Raw genomic sequence first — 8,734 nt, forward strand, 5'->3', positions numbered from 1 at the left:
ACCCACACTCATAGTGTGGCCAATACCACTCAGACTCCAAAGACTGAATGTCTTGTTTATTTCAAACTAGTTCTGAGTCTTATTTTTTATGTTAGTAGTTGATCTGGATTTTTGATATTGCTGTCCCAGGTTTCAATTCTATTCAGCTGAAGGGTTAAAACACACATTTTTAAAAAAAAATTAATTTTATACTGGAGGATAGTTGATTAACAGTGTTAGTTTCGGGTGTATAACAAAGTGATTCACTTACACATACACGTGTAGCCATTCTTTTTCAAATTATTTTCCCAATTAGGTTATTATAGAATACTGAGGAGTAATCTTTGTGCTATACAGTAGGTCCGTGTGGGTTATTTATTTTTATCTTTTTTTAATTTTATTTTTTGGCTTCCCTGCAGAGCATGTGGGATCTTGGTTCCCAAGCCAGGGATCGAACCCATGCTCCCTGCAGTAGAATCACAAAGCCTCAACCACTGGACTCTGCCAGAGATCCAGGCAGGTCCCTGGCTATCTATTTTAAGTGTTATATACCAGTGTGTACACGTCAGTCCCAAACTCCCAATCTCTCCCTCCCCCAGTTAGCCCGCTTCCCCAACTATAATATAACCATACATTCATTCTCTAAGTCGATGAATCTGTGTCTGTTTTGTAAATAGTTCATCTGTATATATTTTTTAAGATTCTGCATAAGTGAAGTCATGTTTGTCTTTCTCTGTCTGACTTAGTTCACTTAGTATGATAATCTCACAAAGTCCAGCCAGGTTGCTGCAAGTGGCATTATTTCATTCTTTTTAGAGACTGAGGAATATTCCATTGTATACAGGTACCACATCCCCTTTAACCACCCATCTGTAGATGGAAAATACACCCATTTTACTGAGTGTAGTTTGAGATCACCTGTGCATGGGGGGTATACACAGCATTCTGTATGACTTGTGTATCTGATAAACTTGTGTCTGAGAGCAGACCTTTTTTTTTTTTTTTTTTTTTCTGGTGTGAGAGGTGGAGAGAAGCCCAAGCAGAGAGAACAGAAATGTGGGCTAACAGGGAGAGCAGGGAGGTCAGAGGGAGTGTCAAGAGAAGGGTGTTTTATCAAAGCCTAAGGTTGTTGTGTGAAGGAGGCTGAAGATCTGAGGGACTTGTAGCGGGTGGGCTGGCCAGGCCATACTGGGGAGCTATTTGCAAGATCATAAGCTAGAGAGTGACAAGACCAGGTGTGTGTTTTAAAGAGTTCCTTTGGGAAAAGGAGGGACTAAACTGATAATCACAGGACTCGTAGGTTGTGTTTCCCCAAACTCCTCTGGGCACCTCTACTGGGACCTGAATCTGATTGCCCTCCTCCAATGAGACCACAAGACCCAACATCTGTGAAAAACATCTTCAGGGCCTGGAAACATCTGGAAAGAATTTGGCCAATCTGGTAGCCCTGGGCTTCCCAGCCGGCTGCATCCTTCACGTTCTTTTTCTCCTCCCCAAGTCTGTAGGGGGTTGGTTCATTGGTTAACAGCTATTATATAGCTTTGCAGGCTTCTGGCAGGTACCAGAGTTCACCTCTAGGTGGCAGCCTTACTCCTTTAACCCCACCAGCTTCCACCTGGAAAGGCCAGAGAGAAGGATCATGATCTAATTTGAAGGTGGGCAACCACCGTCTCAAGTGCCCATCATTACCTCCATTTTTTAGTTGAGAAAACTAAGGCTCTGAGAGGTGAAGCCACCAGTCCAAAGTCACCAGATAGGTGGGCATAGCGGAACTCAGTTTCTCTGAGCCTCAATTTCCTCGTCTGTAAGATGAAACCAACCCACCCCTGGCAACACTGATAGACTTTCTGTCCCTGTGAAAAAGGTGAAAGTGTTAGTCGCTCAGTTGTGTCTGACTCTCTGCGACCCAGTGGACTGTCCATGGAATTCTCCAGGCAAGAATACTGGAAAGGGTTGCTGTTCCCTTCTCCAGGGGCTCTTCCCAATCCAGGGATCACACCTGGGTCTCCTGCATTGCAGGTAGATTCTTTTTACCGTCTGAGCCACCTGGGAAGCCCTACCCATGTGTGGGGGTCACGAACAGCATCCTCTTATGGCCTGTCTCCACTGGAGAAGCGTGGCACTGACATCCTTCTGTTGGAATGGTTTTTGTCCCTATAGATGTGCCTATCCTAGACATTTTACCTAAATATAATAATGTAGTATGTAACCCTTTGTGTCTGGTTTCTTTCACTTAGCATAATGTTTTCAAGACTCATGCACGTGGTAGCAGATATCAGTACTTCATTTCTTTTTGGCTGAATGATATTCCTTTGGATGGATGTACACTTGTGTGTCCATTCATCAGCTGATGGACATTTGGGTTGTCTCCATGTTTTGCTCATTATGAATACTGCTGCTGTGAACATCCATGTACATGTTTTTGTATCAACATGGGTATATATCTAGGAGTGGAATCCTTGGGTCATATCATAACTCTATCCTGAATATTCATTGGAAGGACTGATGCTGAAGCTGAAGCTCCAACACTTTGGCTACCTGAACTCATTGGAAAAGACCCCGATGCTGGGAAAGATTGAAGGCAAAAGCAAGGGGTGGTAGAGGATGAAATGGTTGGATGGCATCACAGACTCAACGGACATCAATGTGAGAAAACTCCGGGAGATAGCGAAGGACTGGGAAGCCTGGCGTGCTGCAGTCCATGGGATCACAGAGTCAGACCCAGCTTAGCAACTGAACAACAATGATGCTGCTGCTGCTGCTGCTGCTGCTACGTCGCTTCAGTCGTGTCCGACTCTGTGTGACCCCATAGACGGCAGCCACCAGGCTCCCCCATCCCTGGGATTCTCCAGGCAAGAACACTGGAGTGGGTTGCCATTTCCTTCTCCAGTGCAGGGAAGTGAAAAGTGAAAGTGAAGTCACTCAGTCGTGTCCGACTCTTCTCGATCCCATGGACTGCAGCCTACCACCCTCCTCCATCCTTGGGATTTTCCAGGCAAGAGTACTGGAGTGGAGTGCCATTGCCTTCTCCAAATGATGCTAGCTGTGTATAACTTTTTGAGGAACTGCCAAACTGTTTTCCAACATGGCTATGCCAGTTTACATTCCCACCAGCAATATATGAGGGTTTTAATTTCTTCATATCCTGGCCAAAACTTACCATTAACATTCTTTTTGATTACAGCCATTCTAGAGTATGTGAGTCTTGCGGTTTGGATTTTCATTTCCTTAATGATTAATGATACTGGACACCATTTCATATGCTTACTGGCCTCTATATGTCTTCTCTGGAGAACTGTTCATTCAAATCTTTTATCTTCTCAATTCACTTTGGTAATATTATGCCCAACACACACACACACACACACACACACGCACATTCATGTACCGCCCTGGATTTTCTTCAACTATCATAGTAGCTATATGAGGAATCCATGATTTGTCCCATTTCTCAGGTTAAGAAACTGAGGCCCAGAGCAGTGGCATGATATGTCCAAGAGGCCACAGCTTACAGAATCTCAGGGCCCAGAGTTTTATTTATTTAACAAATACTCATATAGTATTTACTATGTGCCAGTCCAGAGAACCCCTGAACCTCACATTCTAACAATTTTCCAGTGAAACTATCATTATCAATAGAACTTCTCTGCTTCCCTGAAGCGGCAACTTATTGTTTTTATTTAAAAATAATGACTTATTTTTTAGTCATTAAGTCATGTCCAACTCTTTTGCAACCCCATGGACTGTAGCTCACCAGACTCCTCCTTCCTTGGAATTTCTCAGGCAAGAATACTGGAGTGGTTGCCATTTCTTTCTCCAGGGGGATTTTCTCCACCCAGGGATCGAACCCTTGTCTCCTTGGCAGGCAGATTCTTTACCTCTGAATCTCCAGGAAAGCCCCCCCGCCGCTTTTTTTTTTTTTTTTAAATAACGTTTTCTCTCCAGTTACCAAAGAGTGAACGTGTGAGTTGCTCAGTCGTGTCCAACTCTTTGTGACCCCATGTACTATACAGTCCATAGAATTCTCCAGGCCAGAATACTGGAGTGGGTAGCTGTTCCCTTCTCCAGGGGATCTTCCCAATCCGGGGATCACACCGGGGTCTCCTACACTGCAGGCAGATTCTTCCTGGCTTAGGAATACGTGCTTATTTTAGAATAGTTGAAAAAGACTGTACCGAAAAGTGCAAATATAGCAGAGCAGAGGCTTCCCCCCTCCCTTTGCACAGCTCCAACTTGGCTTCCATCTGATTGTGGATTTTTGTGAACAGATGACACACTGGCTTAAAGTTCAACATTCAGAAAACTAAGATCATGGCATCCGGTCCCATCACTTCATGGCAAATAGATGGGGAAACAGTGGACACAGTGGCTGACTTTATTTTTCTGGGCTCCATGAATTAAGAGACACTTACTCCTTGTAAGGAAAGTTATGATCAACCTAGACAGCATATTAAAAAGCAGAGACATTACTTTGCCAACAAAGGTCCGTCTAGTCAAGGCTATGGTTTTTCCATTGGTCATGTATGGATGTGAGAGTTGGACTATAAAGAAGGCTGAGCGCCGAAGAATTGATGCTTTTGAACTGTGGTGTTAGAGAAGACTCTTGAGAGTCCCTTGGACTTCAAGGAGATCCAACCAGTCCATCCTAAAGGAGATCAGTCCTGGGTGTTCATTGGAGGGACTGACATTGAAGCTGAAACTCCAATACTTTGGCCCCCTGATGAGAAGAGCCGACTCATTGGAAAAAACCCTGACGCTGGGAAAGATTGAGGGCAGGAGGAGAAGGGGACAGAGGATGAGATGGTTGGATGGCATCACTGACTCGATGGACGTGGGTTTGGGTGGACTCTGGGAGTTGGTGATGGACAGGGAGGCCTGGCGTGCTGCGGTTTGTGGGGTCGCAAAGAGTCGGACACGACTGAGAGACTGAACTGAACTGAACACGCTGGGAGCCCCAGAACAGGAGGTCTGTGCCTTTGGGAAGTTTCTATCAAGCATATTATATTTTGATAAGTAGGGCTTTGAGAAGAGGGAATCAGAGGCATTTTTCATAAGAAAATTCACCAGGGATGAGGTACAACAGCTGAAATGAAAATTTGCTTTGTTTTGGGGACTTTTCCAGGGCTTTTGGTTCTTTCAAGAACAGGGCTGCCTCCCTTACCAGCTGTGTAGCCTCTCTTAACATCCCCTGTGACTGAAATTCCTCATCTGGAAAATGGGGCTAAACATCCGTAATTATAAAGTAATTGATAGTTGTGGGCACATTCTTCCTATCCACAGCAATGTGTGCAGGACTGGAACCTTGGGTTCACTGGCAGAACATACCCTCCTTCAATGGGGTTGGTTCTAGCATTGAGTTCTTCATTCAAAATAATAGCTCAGTGTCTTGGGAGACAGAGATCTGAGTTCAGATCCTGGTTTCTCCTTTAACCACTGGGCTTCCTTGTGGCTCAGATAGTAAAGAATCTGCCTGCAATGCCAGAGACCTGGGTTCAATCCCTCTGTCAGGAAGATCCCCTGGAGAAGGGAATGGCAACCCACTCCGGTATTCTTGCCTAGAGAATTCCATGCCCAGAGGAGCCTGGTGGGCTATAGTCCATGGGATGACTGAGCAACTAACACTTTCACTTTCTTCTTTAACCAGCCCTAGCTCAAATTCCTTATATGTTTGAGGCTCTGTCAGTCCCTGGGTCAGGAAGATATCCTGGAGGAGGGCATGGCAACTCACTCTAGTATTCTTGCCTGGAGAATTCATGGACAAAAGAGCCTGGCAGAGTACAGTCCATTGCAGAGTCAGACATGACCAAAGCGACTCAGCATGCATACACACATGCCCTTACTGTACAATGTTATAGGGTAGTTGGGAAGTTTCAATATAATAACGCATGTAGGACTTGCATGGTGGTTCAGTGGCTAAGAATCCACCTGCCAATGCAGGAGACACAGGTTCAGTCTCTGGTCTAGGAAGATCCCACAAGCTGCAGGCAACTACGCCCATGCACCACAACTACTGAGCCCGCCCTCTAGAGGCCATGAGCTGCAACTACTGAAGCCCGGGTGCCTAGAGCGGGTGCTCCTCTACAAGAGAAACCACTAGAAGACTAAGCATCGCGCCTAAGAGTAACCCCTGCTCCCTGCAACTAGAGAAAGCCCACACATAGTAATGAAGACCCAGCACAGTTCAGTTCAGTTCAGTCGCTCAGTCACGTCCGACTCTTTGCGACCCCATGGACTGCAGCACGCCAGGCCTCCTTGTCCATCACCAACTCCCAGCGCAGTCAAAACTAAATAAATATTAAAAAATAATAATGTATACAAAGTGCCTGGTTGGTGCTTTACACTGAGGAAGTGTTCAGGAGACGTGAACTCTTAACACCATCATCACTTACTGCTGGCCTACTATGTGCCTGGCACGCTCAGGGAGAGGGCATGAAGATGAAAACACAGCATGGGTCGGTGGAAGTTTTATTCAGACTCTGTTCCTGCCACTCCACCGTTTGAACTGGGCCTTGAAGGATGGGTCAGATCTGTCACGTGGGGATGGCAGGCAGGAGGGGCCTTGTGGATATGGAGCCATGGAAGTCAAGGCTGGGAAACAGGAGAGTATAGCGCATGAATGGAAAACTGCAAGTATTTTCGTTTAGCTCCTTGTGAAGGTCTCTCTGGTTCACTCACACAAAGCTCAGTGAAAATATATTAAGTACCTGCTGTGCACCCCTTATATCCAACACCTCATTGAATCTTGAATGGAAAGGTCACTTTTGCCATACCCATTTCAAGGATGAATAAATTGAGGCTCGGAGAGATCCAACAGCCTGACTAAGAGCCCTACACTAGGAGTAGAAGGGGCGGGAATTCAAGCTCAGGGCAACAGACTGCAGATCGGCATCCCACACTTCTGGCAGGAATTAGTTCCCAGGCAGTGAAACTCTAAAGGCAGCCCCAGCTGCCCGAAACTCAGCCGCAGAAAGCTGGCTCATGGCCCCCTTGCTGGCTCCCTTCTTTCATCCCAGCCCCACCCTACCACCCCCATTTCCCTTCCTGGCCCTGGGGCCCTGTTCCTTCCCCAAACCTGCTCTTCCACAATTCCTTCCAGGTTCTCTCATCTGTAAAATGGGGATAATAACAGTGCCTGTCTCAGAGGGGTGTCACGAGGATCAGAAGAGAGGCCCAAGTGCTTGGAGCCCAGAACACAGTAGGCTCCATAAATATTAGCAATCATCAACACCATCATTAGCCAATAATATCCCTGGAGTCTAGTGACACCGGCCAACTGGAAGCATTATCAGTATTTGATGGTTGAGTAAACTGTCGTGGAGAGGTGGAGCCGCAGCTTCTCTGAGGGTTCTCAGCTGGGAGGTTGGAGAGTGGGACTTGAAGCTGGGCTTGCCGAGCCTCTGATTTCAGATCTCCTTAACTTCTGCCAGTCTTTGCTGGGAAGATGAGTGAAGCATTTAATCAATATTTATTATCCATCTTCTGCATGCCAAGCCAGGCTCTAGATGCTGAGGGACATTCAAAGAGGGATACCACCTGGTCCCTTGAGGAAGCTTAGAGCCTAACAGATAAACAAAGCATGGAAATAAAGCCTTGTTTGTGGAGGCAGAACACACGAAGGGTCCAGAAAAGGGCGAGAAGCACTCTGACTAGGAGAGGGGAGGCAGGCAGGGAAGACTTCCTGGAGGAGGTGATATTTAAACTAGGGCATGAAACTTCTCCCCATGTGGTTGCTGAGGAAAGAAGTCACCAGGGGCACCATCAGCTGTGTGGGCAGGGCAGCAGCACCTGGAGGCCAGTTATCAGACTTTTCAAGGTGAAACAGAGCCTGTGAGTTGAAGGTGAGTGAAGGTTGTCATGATAAATGTTTTCCAAAAACTTGTGCTAGAGGATGGCTGTGAAAAAACCCACGAAGAACATAAATGCATGTATTAATAATAAGCATATAAGTACTTGCAGATGAATGTTCAAGTCCTTAGCTGTGGTGTTTAAAAAATTCTTCATTGCCTGAAAGGTGTGTCATACAATATATGAGAAGGAAAAAAAAAGAATTGGTCAAGAAGACATGAATTGAAGCAAATGATGAAAATCAATATTTTAGTGAACACTGATCCCCTCACAATAAGTTATATAGAAAAATACATGTTCAAATGGTTTTAATCCCTGGGCAGTAAAGTCTATTTTCATTCAAATAACATCACACAATAATAATAAAATTTTTAAAGATAAACTGAGCCATGAAAGACCAGTGAAATGTGTAGACTGCAGTAAAGGGATCTGTGCATTGGAGATAAGGTCAGAGATGTAACCACAGCTGCCGTATCTTGGGGTTCCTTATAAACCATGCTCTGTGGTGAGAGCTTTGCATGCATTATTTCATGAGATTTCCCCGCAGTCTTATGAAGTGAGTGTTAAGGGACAAGAAAACCCAAGTTCAGAGAGTTTACAAAACTTGCCTGGGCTCACACAGCTAGTAAAGTGACCAGGTCTGGGTTTGAAAGCAGGGCTATCTGCTTTAAAGTCTGGGTTCTTCATCCCCGTGCATTATTACCATCTCATCTTCGAGATCTGAGGATCAAGTATGAAGCTGGGAACTGACTCTGAAGAAGTGCTTTGAATGCCAGGTTCAGACTTGCATGAAAATCACACAGAAGCAGGCAGGAATCAGCAGACCTGGAATCTAGCAGCACCTTTAAGTGGCTCTGCCAATCACTAGCCAAGGTTACTGCTATGAGCCTTGGCCTCTCTAGACTGGAGA

The sequence above is a fragment of the Bos indicus genome, chromosome 2 (assembly GCF_029378745.1).
Source record: "Bos indicus isolate NIAB-ARS_2022 breed Sahiwal x Tharparkar chromosome 2, NIAB-ARS_B.indTharparkar_mat_pri_1.0, whole genome shotgun sequence".
Lineage (NCBI taxonomy): Eukaryota > Metazoa > Chordata > Mammalia > Artiodactyla > Bovidae > Bos > Bos indicus.